This window comes from Bos grunniens, chromosome 9 (genome assembly GCF_055505025.1).
Source record: "Bos grunniens cultivar Pamir isolate PY7600 chromosome 9, Bosgru_T2T1.0, whole genome shotgun sequence".
Classification (NCBI taxonomy): Eukaryota; Metazoa; Chordata; class Mammalia; order Artiodactyla; family Bovidae; genus Bos; species Bos grunniens.
The window spans coordinates 28,200,078-28,221,173 of NC_141173.1; the positions used below are offsets into that span (position 1 = coordinate 28,200,078).

General features: G+C 38.8%; 1 protein-coding gene across 2 annotated transcripts in view; it reads right to left on the minus strand.

The window, feature by feature from the left end:
• NKAIN2 (sodium/potassium transporting ATPase interacting 2) overlaps positions 1 to 21,096 on the minus strand; it is a 1,179,899-nt gene that overhangs the window by 953,625 nt on the left and 205,178 nt on the right. The gene's annotated exons all lie outside the window — the stretch shown is intronic.

Here is a 21,096-nt window from a genome sequence, read left to right on the forward strand (position 1 = left end):
CTCGCTTTTAGCTTCCTGGATCTTTAGTAGAAAAATCAGCCCAGGCTTCTCACCTACAGGACTGTGAGCTAATAGGTGTTTGTTTTCTTTTTTTTTTTTTTTATTTTATTTTTAAACTTTACAATATTGTATTAGTTTTGCCAAATATCGAAATAGGTGTTTTTAAGGCACTGTCGGCTGGAAAACTGGCCCTCATACCTGGAGGGAGGGCAAGGAGAAACTGAAGAAAGAAGCAAGTGGTATGTTTAATAAGTAAAGGAACTTACATGGGAAGCTTGTCTTGGGTGGTCGCAAGATGAATTGATTTCAGGACCGCCTGCCAGAATCGTAAACGTTTATATAGAGCTCTTAACAGGGTCAGCCACATACACAGACCAGATGGTCTCAACAATACTCTCTCAAGGATAAACCTTGGAACAGTTCCTAGCATGGGAATGGTGGGTGGAGAGTACATTCCAAGGACAGGGAAAGGAACGAGGTACCTCCAATTGTCTGGGTCCAGCCTGTGGCCAACTATGGTCATGTCTTCCTGACGATCACCTCCAACAGGCACTCACTAAGTTTGTGGGAGCTTGTTCTACAATAACAGGAGACTAATATCCATGCATTCTGCACACGGACTGTGAGGGAAGTTGGAGTACCTTCAAAAAGTCTGGAAGGGTGCTACCCTGCTACCTGTCCAGAATAATCTGGACGCAGTCTATCTACTGGTTTGGGCTCTGTACTGCGAACCAAAGCCCACTAGTGTCCACTAAAAGGAAAATAAATTTGCTTGATGGAAACCAAGAATCGAAGCTATAATTATTTGAAAACTATAATATGAAAGAGATTGATTCTCTACTTCTCTAATTCTCATTCTGTTTATTAAGCATCCAAACAATGAATGGACTACACTTTGCTTATATAAGTACTCTCATTTAACAGTCACAACTCCATGAAGCAGTTACATTCCAATGAGAAACCAGAGTCCTAAATTTATCTTTAATGTATTTGGTGTTTTCTTAATCTTGTATCTCTCCTATATTTTATACCTTTTAAACAGCCACACCACACACAACCTCACCACCAAACCAGTTATTGAAGTCTGAGACCTCTCACTTTTAGTTCTAGACTCAGTTCTTTGGAATTACCCATTTGAGTATATTGTTCCCAGAGTTTGCTGCAGGTTCACTTTATTTATACACATAAGGTATATAGTTTAATCCTTCCTAAAGCTGTGAATTTTTTCAGCCCCAGTTGCCTAGGAGAACCACCCAGGAGCATTAACCATCCACTGCTTGGGTCCCTGCATCAGAGATAATGATTTAACTGATCTGAAGTGGGGCCTGAGCTTGAAATTTTTGAATCTGCCCCGGAGATTCTACAATGGAGCCAAGGTTTAGACCTCTGATGCAGAGTTGGTTCATACTTAGGAAAGAATTTACAGGGAATATTACCTGGACTGAAAGCAGTGGGGAAAGGGAAACACCAACAGGTTGCAGGGTCCTGCTTTTGCCCCAAGATAACTGTCTGGGCAACCGAGGACTTAAATTCCACACTGAAAAGAAGGTGTGTTAAATGTGCTAAATGTTTCACAGCTACGTTGATACAAATAGTCCTGTGGGCCTTTCTACAGTAGGAGTGTAATTTCAAAAAATTTACACTGTTGCTTTATTTAATGTTTCTATTTAAGCCTATTTAAAAGAAGTATCTTCATTTTCTAAAAATCACTGCTTGTATTCCTCTTATTCATCTCCTTCCATTCAGCTTAGTATGTAATGTGATCCTTTTGTTTCAGGCTTCAACTTGATTGTTTGCAACTTCTTTTATTTATTTATTTTTGGTATTTATATAAACAGGGTATATAAATGTATCTCATTTACCCTATTTAAATATATTCTATTTATCCCATAAATATAACTATATTTCTATAAATAGGATACTTTTGGTATCCTATTTAAAGTCTTTCATTAACTTTTTCTTTGTGCTAATTTAAGCCTGTTTTTTAATTATTTGTGTTTTAATGGGAACATCTTTGTTAACAAACACAGAAATGTATAAAACAGAAAGCATATTTGCATGTGTAATACTAACCCCAAAGGTGAATCTCTCTTACACTCTACAATTCAGTCATACCTGATGTATTTAGCTCCTTGAATATATTAAATATCTCTGACCTGTAGGCTTTCTTAGATGTTATTTCCTTTGCCTTAAATAAATTTTCCTGGTAAACTCTTCCTTCTCTTTCTGGTTTCAGTTAAACAGCTTTCTGCTTTTTTTAAGATGGAGTGTATCTTTCCAGACTTTGAATGTATATAAATATATATATAAATGGGATCACTCCATTTCAGTTCAGTTCAGTTCAGTCGCTCAGTCGTGTCCGACTATTTGTGACCCCATGAATCGCAGCACGCCAGGCCTCCCTGTCCATCACGAACACCTGCAGTTCACTCAAACTCATGTCCATCGAGTCGGTGATGCCATCCAGCTATCTCATCCTCTGTCATCCCCTTCTCCTCCTGCCCCCAATCCCTCCCAGCATCAGAGTCTTTTCCAATGAGTCAACTCTTCGCATGAGGTGGCCAAAGTATTGGAGTTTCAGCTTTAGCATCAGTCCTTCCAAAGAACACCCAGGACTGATCTCCTTCAGAATGGACTGGTTGGATCTCCTTGCAGTCCAAGGGACTCTCAAGAGTCTTCTCCAACACCACAGTTCAAAACCATCAATTCTTTGGTGCTCAGCTTTCTTCGCAGTTCAATTCTCACATCCATACATGACCACTGGAAAAACCATAGCCTTGACTAGACAGACTGTTGTTGGCAAAGTAATGTCTCTGCTTTTCAATATGCTATCTAGGTTGGTCATAACTTTCCCTCCAAGGAGTAAGCGTCTTTTAATTTCTTGGCTGCAGTCACCATCTGCAGTGATTTTGGAGCCCAAAAAATAAAGTCTGACACTGTTTCCACTGTTTCCCCATCTATTTCCCATGAAGTGATGGGACCAGATGCCATGATCTTCATTTTCTGAATGTTGAGCTTTAAGCCAACTTTTTCACTCTCCACTTTCACTTTCATCAAGAGGCTTTTTAGTTCCTCTTCACTTTCTGCCATAAGGGTGATGTCATCTGCATATCTGAGGTTATTGATATTTCTCCCTGCAATCTTGATTCCAGCTTGTGCTTCTTCCAGCCCAGCATTTCTCATGATGTACTCTGCATATAAGTTAAATAAGCAGAGTGACAATATACAGCCTTGACGTACTCCTTTTCCTATTTGGAACCAGTCTGTTGTTCCATGTCCGGTTCTAACTGTTGCTTCCTGACCTGCATATAGGTTTCTCAAGAGGCAGGTCAGGTGGTCTGGTATTCCCATCTCTTTCAGTTATATTGTGTTTATTTTCATTCAAAATAATGTTATAAAATTTTCTATGTCACTATATGTAGATCTAACTTATTATTTAACATTACAGAATTTCATTTTTTTCTTTATACTTCTTTCCTATTTACCAATTATTTTGATACAGATTTTTAGCAGTGAAACATGTTACAGTCAAGATTCTTGTACATACATATTAGTTCACCTATATATTTATTTGCATAGATTTCATCTGGTTGGATTACTGAGTCAAAAAATTCTTCATTTAAATTTAATTTTGACACATTTTGCTGAATTTTTCTCCATAATTTCTTCCCAATTTAATTTCCATCAACAGTGTTATTCTTTTAAAGTTCACCATTTTATTTTATTTGTTAAATGTTAACTCATTATCATTTTATTATAAAAAGCCATTTATATTTACCTTAATCAATGCATGTATCAACTGCTATAAATATTTCAGTAATGATCAAAGTGATTCATTTCACAAAACTGTGAGAGTTGAATAGTGCAAAACAAGTCTCTAGGTCAAAATTTTAAATCTTAACTCATCTATGGAATTCATAAAAGGTAACAGCTTTCCTAAGTTTAATCTTGTTTAATGCAAACCTAATAAAGTAAATATTTCACAGATAAAATTAATTTTCATGTGTAGCACAAAATCTGTTTCAGAAGTATATGCACACACTAAAACTATGATGGCAGACCCAGTATCATTTTTCTGTTTTTGATATTAGTGTAAGTAATATATTTTAGATTCTCATATGTCAGTTGTATTTATACATATGTTGAAGTTATGAATAGCAAACAATTTTACACATTTTCCAAAGTCTTGGGAGTCCATAGAAGTATAGGTAAAATTTTTAATACAATTCCTATTTAAAAAGCAGGAATGAAAGAATTAATAAGAGCAACAAGAAGAACAACAGAAACAGCAGCAGCAACAACAACCACCTAAGACTTCACTTTAGAGAATGGAGAATCTCTGACAAAATATTGGTTTACCCTTATTTCTTCCTAATAGCAAATTTACCAAAATAATAATAATAATAACTACTACATAAAATTCCCAGAGTTTTAACTTGTAACAGACTATCCTAACAGTTAACGTTGTGAATGGAAAGTATATCCGTGACTGTTTACCTTAATTTGGTTAAGAATATGAAGCAGCACATGCTATTCAGGTTGCAGAAAATACCATGAATATCTGCTAATTAGACAAGAAGTAAGTGGCTAGTGGGAAAATAGGGGATATCAGAATATCCTTCCTAGCCCAGTCATCATTCAGTGCCAAAGTTAAGAAGAAAAGTGATGTGGAAAATTTCAACAGATATATTTATGATAATGCTTATGATACCAGATACGGTCAGAGACAAGAAAAAGAAGCTACAAGGGGTGTGTGTGTGTGTGTGTGTGTGTCTTTCTCTTTCTTGCTATCTCCCTCAATCTCTTCCTCAGAGATTGCCCACGGTCTTATAAATTTGTAGGGCTGGAAGGACACTGTATCCCATTATGTTCCGAGATCACTAATAATCCCTCATCAGAGTCCCATCTAACACCTCTGACCCAAGGCCACCTGGCCAAGTCGTGCCCCTTCCTAGAGATGGGTGTTCGTGGGCTCATCAGGAAGACCATTCATTCCACAGGCCACAGTAATGTCAGGGAGCTTTTCAGCTCTTTACTGGATATCTCAGAAAGAAAGTCTCACACGCATTTCCCAATCAATCTGTCCAAATTCATTTTATTCCCTGCTGAAAAACTGTTTTCTAAATTTTGCCCCCATCACAGTTAACAGTCTTACTGTCAGCTGTACCACACTAGAGCCTATGGCCTTCTCTCTGACCCACTCCCTTCCCCACGCCCAAGGCCTGGCTCATAGCGCGTACTGAGGAACAGCATGTAAATGAAAAAGAAACAAAGAAGGGATGGAAGAAAGGAAGAAGGAAAAGAATAGGTAGGGAGAGAAAAAGAATGGAAAGGAGGTAGTTTCTTTTAATTGGGGAATATATTGAGGTCCAAGTGCATTGTTTTTCCACACTGATAACCCTTGGTCAGGCACTTCCATCTTTTTTAATTGCATTATTACAACTGGCTACTAATTTGTCTCCTGCCACCTGTCCATCACTCCCTTATCTCTGAAAATTGTTCCATCACAATAGTAATGGTTTGCTGTTGTTCAGTCACTCAGTCCTCTCTGACTTTCTATGACCCCATGAATTGCAGCACACCAGGCTTCCCTGTCCTTCACTATCTCCCAGAGTTTGCTCAAACTCATGTCCATGGAGTTGGTGATGCCATCCCACCATCTCATTCTCTATCATCCCCTTCTCCTCCTGCCTTCAATCTTTCCCAGAATTAGGGTCTTTTTCCAATGAGTTGGTTGTTAGCATCAGGTGGCCAAAGCACCAGTACAATGGATATTTAGGGTTGATTCCGTTTAGGATTGACTGGCTTGATCTCCTTGCAGTCCAAGGGAGTCTCAAGCGTCTTCCAGCACTACAGGTGGAAAGCATCAATTCTTCGACATTCAGCCTTCTTTATGTTTCAACTCTCCCATCTGTAACATCACATCTGTAATGGTTACCTCTGGTTTAAAACATATTTAATGAATCCCACTATTTATAACTATATTCTTCCCTGATGGCTCAGCAGTAATGAATCTGCCTGCAGTGCAGGGGACACGAGTTCCATCCCTGGGTCAGGAAGATCCCCTGAAGAAGGAAAGAGCAACCCACTCCAGTATTCTTGCCTTAAAAACCCACCAGACAGAGGAGTCTGGTGGGCTACAGTCCAAGGGGTCACGAAGAGTCAGACATGACTGAGCACATACATACACACAAACACACACACACACACATTATTTATAAATTATGTTCAAATTTCTTACCTTAATCTGGGCCTTCAAATACAATTATTAGTAGGCTTTTATAGCTCCCTGTTCAGGAGCCCCAAACCCAATCCCCCTCCTACTCCCATCTATATCAAGGTCATAAGAGGGCACAGGTGACACAGAACTGTCACACTTGCCACCTTTCTGCATGCAGTGTTCACAAAGTGAAATAATATAACCTGAATCCTTCTCTTCTAAACCCCATACAGCTAATCTCTCCTTAGAGAGATTATCAACCTGAAAGTCACATCTATAAACCCTTTGACATCTTCAGAATGAAAAAGTCCTACCCTCTTTGTGTGTCTACAAAGTTTGGTTAAATCTATTACAGTATTCATTTTTGTGTAAAAGGGATAAGTACAGCAATAATAAAGAGCACATAATTTTATAGTCCAGGAACCCTTAGGGTGTCAGCTCCTCTGAAGCCTGACCAGGCTCTGCCATTTATGCATCTTTTTTTTTAATATAAATTTATTTATTTTAATTGGAGGCTAATTACTTTACAATATTGTATTGGTTTTGCCATACATCAACATGAATCTGCCATGGGTGTACATGTCTTCCCCATCCTGAACCCCCTTCCCACCTCTCTCCCCATACCAACCCTCTGGGTCATCCCAGTGCACCAGCCCTGAGCATCTTTGCATCTCTAGCACCCAAGGCAGAGCCAACAACAGCTATGCAAATGTCAGCCTACTTAGTGGACAGCAACCTGTAGAATTTTTTCCAGACTAAAAAAAAAAGTTAGGTCACATGACATTTATATTTTTTACAGACCCATCCTAAAGAAATTATTTCCACTTATCAAAAAGGTTTATGTTTTAAGTTCACCTTTCATAAATGGACTTACCAGGTGGTTCAGTCAGTAAAGAGTCTGCCTGCAATGCAGGAGACCCAGGTTCAATCCCTGGGTTGGGAAGATCCCCTGAAGAAGGAAATGGCAACCCACTCCAGTATGCCTGCCTGGGGAATCCCATGGACAGAGAAGCCTCACGGGCTAGAGTCCATGGAGGCACAAAGAGTCAGACATGACTGAGGGACTAACACTTTCACTTTCTGTCATGTATATCACAGTGCTCCAGTGTTCCTCACATTTGAATCTGCACCCCCAGATCACTCTGATATTGACCCACTTCAATAAATATGAACCAAGTAAGATACACTGATCTTGATGTCCCCAAACAAACACCCTCTTCCTACCATCTGCCTCCTCTGTTTGGTCTAGCTCTCACTTTTGTTCTCTCTCTCCCTCCCTCTTCCTTTCTTCTTCTTCTTCTTCTCTCTCTTACACACACACACACATACACACACTTTGGGAAAATTACGGTGTTTTGGATTTAACCCTCTCCATTAGGTTCAGTCCTCTCCCAACAGCCAGTGCTTTCTTTTCAGTAAATCAATTTCAACAAGCAGGTTTGGACTATATTTCACTTTCCTGTAATTTTAGTCCTTTTGCCACTGAATGAAACACCAGCAAGTCATATAAGAGATATATAAGTTAATAAAAATCTAAACTTTGTATAGGAGTTTGCCTGTTCTCCCTCTCCTGAGGACATTAAGATTGATTTCCATATTTGATGGAGCCAAAGTCACTGGGAAAAGAAGGTGGCCAACAGGAAAATCTGCCTTTAGGAAGGACCTGTGCTAAGCCTGAACTCAGCATCATCAGGCGTGCAGAAGTACATAAACTTTCACACCTGGAAAAAGCCCTGTTTTTCTGGTCAGAAAGGCTCTCTAAGTGATCAGGACTATTCTGATCTAGGTATAACCCTTGCTATTAGATGACACAATTCCTTTAGCACTGCTTAAGCAACCTACATAAATTAAAACATTTGTACACATATTATCAGACTCATACAATAAAGGGTTCTTCACCATTGAAATCTCTCCCCAGTTTACAGGGCTTCCTGTGTAGCTCAGTTGGCAAAGAATCTGCTTGTGATGCTGGAGACCTGGGTTCAATTCCTGGGTTGGGAAGATCCCCTGGAGAAGGAAATGGCAACCCACTCCAGTATTCTTGCTTAGAAGATCCCAAGGACAGAGGAGCCTGGCAGGCTACAGTCCATAGGGTCACAGGAGTCAGACACAACAGAGCTATCTTTGTTTTTCCAGTTTACTTAGCATCAACCATGTGTATGAAGTGTTCCTAACAGAAGCAGAAGATATTAAGAAGAGGTGGCAAAAATGCACAGAACTGTATAAAAAAGGTCTGGACCCAGATAGCCACAATGGTGTGATCACTTACCTACAGCCAGACATCCTGGAATGTGAAGTTAAGTGTGAAGCATTACTATAAACAAAGCTAGTGGAGGTGATGGAATTTCAGCTGAGCTATTTCAAATCCTAAAAGATGACACAGTGAAAATGCTGCAGTCAACATGCCAGAAAATCTGGGAAACTCATAAGTGTCCACTGGACTGGAAAAGGTCAGTTCTCATTCCAATCCCAAAGAAGGGTGATGCCAAAGAATGTTCAAATTACCACACAATTGTGCTAATTTCACAGGCTGGCAAGGTAATGCTCAAAATCCTTCAAGCTAGGGTGCAACGGGACCTGAACAAAGAACTTCCAGATGTATAAGCTGGATTTAGAAAAGCCAGAGAAATCAGTGATCAAATTGGCAACATCCACTGGATCATAGAAAAAGCAAGGGAATTGCAGAAAAACATCTGCTTAATATACTATGCTAAAACCTTTGACTGTGTGGATCACAACACACTGGAAAGTTCTTCAAGAGATGGGAATACCAGACCACCTGACCTGCCTCCTGCAAAATCTGTATGTAGGTCAAGAAGCAACAGTTAGAACTGGACATAGAACAACATACTGGTTCCAAATAGGAAAAGGAGTACATCAAGGCTGTATATTGTCACCCTGCTTATTTAACTTATATGCAGAGTACATCATGCAAAATGCCAGGCTGGATGAATTACCAGCTGGAATCAAGATTGCTGAGAGAAATATCAATAACCTCCAGATACACAGATGATACCACCCTAATGGAAGGAACCAAAGAAACTAAAGAGCTTCTTGATAAAGGTGAAAGAGGAAAGTGAAAAAGCTGGTTTAAAACTCAAGATTCAAAAGCTAAGGATCATGGCCTCTGGTCCCCTAATTTCATGGCAGATAGATGGGGGGAAAATGGAAACAAAGAGAGAATTTATTTTCCTGGGCTCCAAAATAACTGAGGATGGTCTCTGCAGCCATGAAATTAGAAGATGCTTGCTCCTTGGAAGAAAAACTATGACAAAGAAGACAGCATATTAAAAAGCAGAGACATCACCTTGCTGTCAAAGGTCTTTATAGTCAAAACTATGGTTTTTCCAGTAGTTGTGTACAGATAGTTGGGCTGTAAAGAAGGCTGAGTGCCGAAGAAATGATGCTTTTGAACTGTGATGCTGGAGAAGATTCTTGAGAGTCCCTTGGACAGCAAAAAGATCAAACCAGTCAATCCTAGAGAAAATCAACCCTGAATATTCATTGGAAGGACTGATGCTGAAGCTGAAGCTCCAATACTTTGGCCACCTGATGGGAAGAGCTGACTCACTGAAAGACTCTGATGCTGGGAAACATTGGGGGCAGGAGGAGAAGGGGGTCAACAGTGGATGAGATAGTTGGATGGTATTATCGACTCAATGGACGTGAGTTTGAGCAAACTCCGGGAGACAGTGAAGCGATGTTTGGTGTGCTGCTGCCTATGGGGTCACAAAGAATCAGAGACCTCTGAGTGAGTGAACAACAACAAAAAATTGTATGAAAAGAGATATGAAGGGAAGGATAAGCACACACACACACTCAAAAGGTAACTTAAAGAAGAATAGACCACCCCGCTTAATCCCAGCATCTCTCTTTCGTTCCATTCTTCTTGGCTCCCAATTCAGCTTTATGAAAGTCCACTGAAGGGTCAGAAACTCTATAGTCAGTATCCTCTAAGCATCACTTAAATAATTAAACAGAAACAAGGTTCATTCCAAAGCTTTTCCTTCTCAAAGATGACATTCACTTTAGTATTCATATCTCATCTGGAAGTTAACTCTGCTGCTCGGACTGCAGAATGCCTTCCGTTTTGTGATTCTAATGTGGCGTTACTCTTGGGCATTGGTGACACGCTGTAAAATGCTGGCATTTTCAGAGTACTTAGCAGCGATGCCAGTAAATCAAGAAGACGTTTCAGTAATGCCTAGGTGTTAAACTTCTACCTCACTCACCCTCTGTCCCAGCCATTGGTGATGTATAATTGAAATCTTAATTCTAACTGACTTAGGCAGAGTCAAGCCACTTCAGGAAACAATAATGCTATCTGACACACATGACCTTTTTGATTAAAATAGCTTGTCTCTTTTAGAAAATGCCTCTTCCATATCTCATTAACAGCTTCACAGAAACCTCCAATATTCGAAAAAGACATGTATTTCAGGAGATGCCTAGAAAATATGCTTTACTTTTGGAGGTATTACTAGAATAACAAAGTATTTATCTATGTTATTATTAGCAAGAAGGATTTTGGCTTCTGTAATGAAACATATGAAAAAACTTAAGAGCAAATATCAGAGCATCTCCAAGGATACAAGTGGTCTATAGGAACATTAAATTTAAAAAAATTCCCAATTTATTGAGAGCTCTCTGAATATACAAATATTCACAGAACTAATTAGACCAATCACTGTCTAATACCTGTATCATAATGTTGACTAATGAACAATTCTGTAGATAGCTGCAAGAGATAATTGGATGACATTTAATTTACAGAAAGAGAGACAAGGGGAAAAAAAAAAAAACACACACACACACACACACCATAAACACAAGCAAGAGCTTATTCCTCTGCTCAGGTTTCACTGTCATATCCCTATTACCCAATTCTAACCAGGGTGAGCTCAGGAGGCATTAAGGAGATACCAAGTACTAAAACCTCATTCTATAAAGCATCGCTTAGACAATCTTACTTATCAAACAGAAATGGAGACACAGACATGGAGAACAAAACACACAGATACCAAGGGTGGTAGATGGGATGGGATGAATTGGGAGATTGGAGTTAACATATATACACTATTGATACTATGTACTAAAAAAAATAACTACTTTATAGCACAGGGGACTCTGCTCAATGCTCTATAGTGACTTAAATGGAAAGGAAATTAAAAAAAGAGGGGATATATGTACATGTACAGCTGATTTATTTTGTGAACAGAAGAAACTACCACAGCATTGTAAAGCAACTATACTCCAATCATCTTTTTTCTAAAGTATCTCTTTGCAGTAACTGAACTTTCCAAAAGGCATAGGGCACTGACTACCATAACTTGACCCAGAGCACAGATGAAGAACAAAACAATACCATACAATAAGATTTTATTTTTTAACAATATTTGTATTTGGTCCTAGTCAGGTAAGCAGGTTTCCTTCTGAAATGGAAATCAACTAGATAGCTAAAGAGGGAATTCTTCGGTGACACAACAACTGCATTTACAGAGGATTTGGGCTCTGACATCATTTAGTGTCTAACAGAGCCAAAGACTTGCAAATGTCTCAGAATACCTGGGAAGCCCAAGAAGTCTCAAAGCTGGTCCCATAGAGCAAGAGATAATTTGAGTCAGAAATATATTGTTTGTGCATATGTGCAAAGCCATGCCACCTGCCCCTAACACTGACCTGAAAGACGAGCTCAATCACGTGCTGACAAATGTCACCACCCTGCCAGAACTTAGCAGAATATACTTAAAAATCATAGTTTTCTAATGACAAGGTTTTAAATTTGTATTAAAAGTAATATTTTTAAATGCATAAGCTTTTCAGAAAGTTTGACATTGCCTGCCACTAATCAGAATTGATGTTTGAGTCTTCTTTAAAAAAATATGAGAGAGAGAGATGGAGAATATGAAATAACTTTTTAGATAGTAATATTGGGCAACAGTCAAAAACAGCTTTGCTCAGAATTTATGTTTGGAAGTGATAAATAATTATATTTATTTCATCTGACAAAGGAGAAGGTGGGGCTCAGTCCATATTTAAATCTTTGCTAAAATGCAATGTTTCACTGTACCTATAGGATAAAACCTTAATCAGTTAATACATATGCTTGGTGATATGAAGTTTTAAAACTTTTTAAAAACTTGGTGATGTGAAAGTTTAAAGACTAAAAATGTGTCACCTTTTATTGAGAAAGCAATTAGTACACAGCTATTTAACCACCAAGCTAATTGGCCTGATAAATCTTGAACTCTTGAATTTATTGACAATAGACTCTGCCCTATTGAAGCAAGTCATTCAGTTGAGAACAAACTTTAATGATGTATATGAATACATGTAATATATGTGTGTTTCCTTACTCATACAGAGACATATGTATATTTGAACTTTAGAAATTAAAAACCAAACAGGGAAAAAAAACTTCATGTTACTTTGTTTTGTCTTTCTGTTCAATAACGCATTTATTTTCTGGGAGACTATGATTAAAACAGTTACATATTTGACACTATGTATCAACACAAGCAGTTAAGATTAACCTGACTGTTTTGATGTTTGGATATGCATGGATATGACATTAATAATTGTTAACAGGCTACAGTATTTCCACTGTGCCCCAAAGTATGACATCTGACAACTCAAAAGATATTTAAAGTTGCAAATTCTAATGTTTTTACAGAACCATAATTTAATAGGGAAATTGGTATACATATAGTAATTCATTTAATTTCTACTTTAACCACCACTGAAAAACAAAGTATTTGGAATCCAGCAAGCTTCTTGAACTCTTCACACTACTGATCTGAATATAATATGGGAAAATAAACAAACTCCAATTGCAATAGAACAAGTAAATTCAAGATCTTATTTGGCATGTATCCCACATTAACAAACAAATAAAAAATAATAATTTCTATAATTATACTTTTTAAATGAATGTACAATTGAGATTTAAGTAAATTTTTTTAATGATAATACCAAGAAGTCCCAAAAAGTAATAGAGAAAAGTAGCATTTTATATTTTAAATGGATGCACATATTTTTTCTATTTGCTTATCATGTTATTTAGTATTGCATGTTCTTCCTCAAAATACATGCACTACACTCTGCAACAGTTCCTATAATACTGTCCATTTGTGAAATTTGAGAGTTTGTTTGAATAAATTCAAATAAAAATATGCTTTATTCCAATAGGAGTTAAGATAAAAGAAAAACAAATGATTGATGTCCTTGACAGAGATATATGAATGATCCAAGTTTTTTCCTATACAAAGGATGTACATATTGAATATAGGAAAAATATATTCACAACTAATTATTTCCGTAACTGATGACTCACAGAAAACTAATCAAACTGATCATATGGACCACAGCCTTGTCTAACTCAATGAAACCATGAGCCATGCCGTGTAGGGCCATCCAAGACACACGGTTCATGGTGGAGAGTTCTGGCAAAACATGGTCCACTGAAGAAGGGAATGACAAAACACTTCAGTATTCTTCCCCTGAAAACCCCATGAACAGTGTGAAAAGGCAAGAAGATATGATGCTGAAAGATGAACTCCCCAGGTCAATAGGTCCCTGATATATTACTGGAGAAGAGTGGAGAAATAACCCCGGAAAATATGAAGAGACGGAGGCAAAGTGAAAACAACGCCGAGCTGTGGATGTGACTGGTGATGGAAGTAAAGTCCCATGCTGTAAAGACCACTATTAAATAGGAACGTGGAACGTTAGGTCCATGAATCAAGGCAAATTAGAAGTGCTCAAACAGGAGATGGCAAGAGTGAACATCAATATTTTAGGAATCAGTGAACTAAAATGGACTGGAATGGGCAAATTTAATTCAGATGACCATTATATCCACCACTGTGGGCAAGAATCCCTTAGAAGGAATGCAGTAGACCTCAGAGGAAACAAGAGTCTGATGCAGTACCTGGGTGCAATCTCAAAAATGACAGAATGATCTCTTTTGTTTCCAAGGCAAATATCACATGCAATATCACAGTAATCCAAGTCTATGCCTCAACCAGTAATGCTGAAGAAGCTGAAATTGAACGGTTCTATGAAGACCTACAATACCTTCTAGAACTAACACCCCCCAAAAAGATGTCCTTTTCATCATAGGGGACTGGAATGCAAAAGTAGGAAGTCAAGAGATACGTGGAGTAATAGGCAAATTTGGCCGTGGAGTACAAAACAAAGCAGGGCAAAGGCTAACAGATATTTGCCAAGAGAATGCACTGGTCACAGCAAACACCCTCTTCCAACAACACAAGAGACGACTTTATACATGGATATCACCAGATGGTCAACATCGAAATCAGATTGATTATATTCTTTGCAGCCAAAAATGGAGAAGCTCTATACAGTCTGCAAAAACAAGACTGGGAGCTGACTGCGGCTCAGATCATGAACTCCTTATTGCCAAATTCAGACTTAAATTGAAGAAAGTAGGGAAAACCACTAGACCATTCAGGTATGATCTAAATCAAATCCCTTACAATTATACAGTAGAAGTGACAGATGGATTTAAGGGATTAGATCAGATAGACAGGTTGCCTGAAGAACTATGGACGGAGGTTCGTGGCATTGTACAGGAGGCAGTGATCAAGACCATCGCCAAAAAAAGAAATGGAAACATCAAAATGGTTGTCTGAGGAGGCCTTACAAATAGCTAAAAAAAGAAGAGAAATGAAAGGCAAAGGAGAAAAGGAAAGATATACCCATTTGAATGCAGAGTGCCAAAGAATAGCAAGGAGAGATAAGAAATCCTTCCTGAGTGATGAATGCAAAAAAATAGAGGAAAATAATAGAATGGGAAAGACTAGAGATCTCTTCAAGAAAATTAGAGATACCAAGGGAACATTTCATGCAAAGATGGGCACAATAAAAGAGAAATGGTTATGGGCCTAACAGAAACAGAAGATATTAAGAAGAGGTGGCAAGAATACACAGAAAAACTATACAAGAAAGATCTTCATGACCCAGATAACCACAATGGTGTGATTACTCACCTAGGGCCAGACATCCTGGAATGTGAAGTCAAGTGGGCCTTAGGAAGCATCACTATGAACAAACTTAGTGGAGGTGATGGAATTCCAGCTAAGCTATTTCAAATCCTAAAAGATAATGCTGTTGAAGGGCTGCACTCAACATGCCAGCAAATTTGGAAAACTCAGCAGTGGCCACAGAACTGCAAAAGGTTAGTTTTCATTTCAATCCCAAAGAAATGCAATGCCAAAGAATGCTTAAACTACTGCACAATTGCACTCGTCTCACACACTTGCAAAGTGATACTCAAAATTCTCCAAGCCAGGCTTTAACAGTACATGAACTGTGAACTTCCAGACGTTCAAGCTAGATTTAGAAAAGGCAGAGGAACCAAAGATCAAATTGCCAACATCCATTGGATCATAGAAAAAGCAAGATAATTCCAGAAAAAACATCTACTTCTGCTTTCTTTATTAGGCCAAAACCTTTGACTGTGTAGATCACAACAAACTGTGGAAAATTTTTCAAAAGTTGGGAATATCAAACCACCTGATCTGCCTCCTTAGAAATCTGTATGCAACTCAAGAAGCAACAGTTAGAGCTGGACATGGAACAACAGACTGATTCCAAATTGGGAAAGGAGTACATCAAGATTGTATATTGTCACCCTGCTTATTTAACTTATATGCAGAGTATGTCATATGAAATGCCAGGCTGGATAAAGCACAAGCTGGAATCAAGACTGCCAGGAGAAATATCAATAACCTAAGATACGCAGATGATATCACCTTTATGGCAGAAAAAGAAGAGGAGCTAAAGAGCCTCTTGATGAAAATGAAAGAGTGGAAAAGTTGGCTTAGAACTCGACATTCAGAAAACTAAGATCATGGCATCCAGTTCCATCACTTCATGGCAAAAAATGGGGAAACAATGGAAACAGTGAAAGACTTTATTTTCTTGGGCTCCAAAATCACTGCAGATGGTGACTGCAGCCATGAAACTAAAAGAGACTTTCTCTTGGGAAGAAAAGCTATGACTAACCTAGACAGCATATTAAAAAGCAGAGACATTACTTTGCCAACAAACGTCCGTCTAGTCAAAGCTATGGTTTTTCCAGTGGTCATGTATGGATGTAAGAGTTGGACTATAAAGAAAGCTGAGCACTGAAGAATTGATGCTTTTGAACTGTGGTGTTGGAGAAGACTCTTGAGAGTCCCTTGAACTGCAGGGAGATCCAACCAGTCCATCCTAAAGGAAATCAGTACTGAATATTGACTGGAAGGACTGATGTTGAAGCTGAAACTCCAAAACCTTGGGCACCTGATGCAAAGAACTGACTCATTGGAAAAGACCCTGATGCTGGGAAAGACTGAAGGTGGGAGGAGAAGGGGGCAACAGAGGATGAGATGGTTGGATGGCATCACTGACCTGATGGACATGAGTCTGAACAAGCTCCAGGAGTTGGTAATGGACAGAGAAGCCTGGCGTGCTGCAATCCGTAGTGTCACAAAAAGTCGGACACAACTGGGCTACTGAACTGAACTGAACTGAACTGAAATCATTACTATTCTTTCTCTGACTACCCAAGGATGTCTGAAGCACAAAAAAGACCCAGATAACAGAAAAAAGACTCCCTAGCTCACTTTCACTTTTCATTTTCATGCAGTGGAGAAGAAAATGGCAACCAACTCCAGTACTCTTGCCTGGAGAATTCCAGGGACAGAGGAGCCTGGTAGGCTGCCGTCTATGGGGTCGCACAGAGTCGGACACAACTGAAGCGACTTAGCAGCAGCAGCAGCAGCATTCATTAAATCAACTGCTGGAGAAAGGCCTTTGGAAGAGATAATGTAATTAGCAGGAAACTTAATCTTATATGTTAGCAGATTTTTTAAAATGAGATATATCTCACAACTCCACTACTGAGTTATAACCTTCCTCTTGATTATGAGAATCATTTGATTAAAATGTATCTCATGGGCTTCCCTGATAGCTCAGTTGGTAAAGAATCCACCTGCAATGCAGGAGACCCTGGTTCGATTCCTGGGTCGGGCAGATCTGCTGGAGAATGGAAAGGCTACCCACTCCAGTATTCTGGCCTAGAGAACTCCATGGACTGTATAGTCCATAGGGGCACAAAGAGTTGGACAGGACTGAGTGACTTTGATTTCACTGACATATATAGTCCTCCTAGGCTTGAGCTAGTTTTATCTCTTCAAATCCCTAACAGAAAACTGTCTGGGTTTTAAGTCAACATTAATGTTCATGTTAAAGCACATTTGTAAAGGAAATATTAATATCCCCAGTCTGTATCTGGTTTTTTTTGTTGTTGTTGTTCTAAACTGGAAAAAGTCAGACCAAATCAGTCTAACAGATAGGCGTGAGCACCACCACTGACCTTGCCACTTTCTGATCTATTCTTATAAACACCTGAACACTCAGGAACTGAAATGTTCTAGTAGTGACAGTGCATGATGAAAGGGGGGAAATTCAGAACTTTATATACTCTGCACACTTTGATTTTTAACTCATTCATCTTGTAGAAAATTTTGCTTCAGATGCAGTTGACATGGCAAGGTAGTGCACTCTAATTCTTAGTCACTTATGGGTATATGTTGATGATGATGATTAATTTCATCCATTAATTGGCGGGTGATTTGGGATGAGATTAACATTTAAATCAGTGAATTTGGGTAGTGCAAGACTGTTCTCCATGATGTGGGTGGGCCTCATCCAATCAGGTGAAGGCCTGAACAGAAAAAAAATAGCTTCCCCAGCAAGAGGGAATTCTCCAGCAAACTTCTGGTGGATTATAACTGCACCACTGGCAGTCCTGGGTCTCCAGCCTCTCAGCCCAGCAGATTTTTCCCAGATGGTGCTAGTGGTAAAGAATCCACCTGCCAATGCAGGAGATGTAAGAGACGAGGGGTCAGTCCCTGGGTTGCAGAGATCCTCTGGAGGAGGGCGTAGCAACCCATTCCAGTATTCTTGCCTGGATAATCCCATGGACAGAGGAGCCTGATGGGCTACGGTCCATGAGATGGCAAAGACTCCAACACGACTGAAGCGACTTAGCATAGCACAGGTCCTATAATCATGTGAGCTAGTTCCTTATAATGAGTCTCTCTAAGATAGATAGATATAAAATAAAGAGTGCATAGATCAGTAGCTTTTTTTTTTAACAATTCTTTCCATTAAAGAATTTTGAATCCATTATTAAGTTTCAGTCCTTCAGAAAGCTCTCCTGGTACATGAGAATATCTTTTAGCTGTGATGTGATTCACGTACTTTCATAACCACATAGAAATAAGAAAATTCTGTACTTTTTTTCCACATTCAGGTGAAAAACAGATAACATAAATTGAGTAATGGATTCCCTGAGAATTTCTATTCTTTTTTAAAAATCTATTATAACATTTCCTCAAAACTCAGTTTATTCACTATTTGTTACTTCTTTGAAATATATTACTCTTTCATCTATTTAACCTTATAGAAAGAATGTCCAAGGTGTAATTCAATGTCTTCTGTATGACATTGAATGGGTTGTCGGTAAGACTGGTCAAACTTTATTTCAGCTTCAATTTTTAAAGTTTCTTTCTCTCTTCCTCTTAAACACCTCAACCTAAGCTAAGATGAGAAAATAAATGGATCCAGGTTCAGAAAATTAATTATTTAATGATGGGTAGCTGCAGAGGTCAAGCACATTAACATTTCATTATTATAAGCATTACTATCACTTCATCTTCTTTTACGTTCTGTAGGACATACTCTCTGAGAATCAAGACAAAATGCTAATAAGAGGTGTACAGGCAATAAACTTAGGCTTCTGCAAGTCCTTTAAGAGTTCTTCGTTAGAAAGTAGAAGATAATGTCTGCCATAATATCAATTCCCTTTCAAGGTTCCTGGCTGATGCCTCCACCTCAACCACATCATCTTACCTCTAAGTCAGCTGACCTTTGCCTAGAAAGAACTGATTACTCTGAAAAGCACATGCTTCAGTTCAATGGCCAACCTTTATTGCCTACACAAGCAGAAAACTCCCAAACCCATGTGCCAGTATAGCAGGCTTACATTTTGACACTGAGTTTCTGTCTTCTGCTATTCACAGAAACTGATATTTATATATACGGCCTACAGTCTCCATTGAAAACTTCACAACCTCTATCGAAACCACTAAAAATGATGCATGGGAGAGCCATTCTAATTTTTTAACAGATACAGTCATTTTTCCTTGAACAGACACAGTTTTAACCTAAAGGAAAAAGAAATACCAAGGGACCCTTATAAGTTTATTTCTATCCTTACTTCAAGGTCTCCTCCCGAAAAGACCTCACTTCCTAACTTTTTCTCTTCTTTAAGGGAAAATACCCTTTTTGGAAGAATTACCATTTTACTAATTTGGAAAGTTATAATGGCACTCAACTCAGCCAGCGGTAGAAGATCAAACCATTCTGTGTGCATCTTGTAATGCTTCATAACACACCTATTCAATCTCCCACCTTCAGGAGGATGTCCTCATTCTGACCTAAGAACATTCTCTATAGATGAATGGACAGGTATTACAGGTGCATTTTCATCATTCATATGAAAGCACTTCTACTTTCACTTTTCTTTCCTTTTTATTACAATGTTACAGTTTCTTGACTTTCAGCCATAGCATCAAAATTTTCCATAATTTTTTTCCCCTAACTTGATTTTTAGTATAAGCCTCCTTTCTTTAAAAAAAAAAAAAAAAGGTTCAGGGCACTTCTTTTTTAGTTTCTCTTTATTTTGAAGTCGCTGAAGCTATCATGATGTGGAGTTACATAGGGAAAGTCCTGTCCTTTAATAATTCTTCAAATATTTCTGGCTAAGAATCTAACAGAATCAGTCAGGTCAGTTCAGTCGCTCAGTCGTGTCTGACTCTTTGTGACCCCATGAATCGCAGCTCACCAGGCCTCCTTGTCCATCACCAACTCCTGGAATTCACTCAGACTCACGTCCATCGAGTCAGTGATGCCATCCAGCCATCTCATCCTCTGTCATCCCCTTTTCCTCCTGCCTCCAATCCGTCCCAGCATCAGAGTCTTTTCCAATGAGTCAACTCTTCGCATGAGGTGGCCAAAGTACTGGAGTTTCAGCTTTAGCATCATTCCATCCAAAGAAATCCCAGGGCTGATCTCCTTTAGAATGGACTGGTTGGATCTCCTTGCAGTCCAAGGGACTCTCAAGAGTCTTCTCCAACACCACAGTTCAAAAGCATCAATTCTTCGGTGCTCAGCCTTCTTCACAGTCCAACTCTCACATCCATACATGACCACTGGAAAAACCATAGCCTTGACTAGATGGACCTTGTTGGCAAAGTAATGTCTCTGCTTTTCAATATGCTATCTAGCTTGGTCATAATGTTCCTTCCAAGGAGTAAGCGTCTTTTAATTTAATAGCTGCAGTCATCATCTAACAGAATAGCTGGATGAATAAACATAGTGAACAACTCATAGTACTTGTGACTAAAACCTGAGCCAGGAGTTATGAATACATAGAAACCCAGGAGGCAAACTGTACTTCTACTGTGGTGATAAACTTGAATTTACCATCAGTGCAAAGTTTAGACATCTTCGACTTGAATCATCCATTGGTAATTGGTAACATTTTCTTCTGTGGAGACTGGCCAGGCCTAGCTCCAGACACAAGTGAGATGTTTGCTAGACAGGCTCAGAGATTTTCCTTCTGCCCTCTTAATGTATCCTCTCTCTCCCCTAGTGTTTTCCCCTCCCAAAATCTGCTTCATCTCTCAAAGCCTAGCCTGTCTCTCATTCTTTCAGGATTACCTTACTTAACTTGCTCTCTTTACCAATAATAGTCATTAGCTTTTAAGGGTTCGTATAGTTTAATTCCATGTATGCAGAGA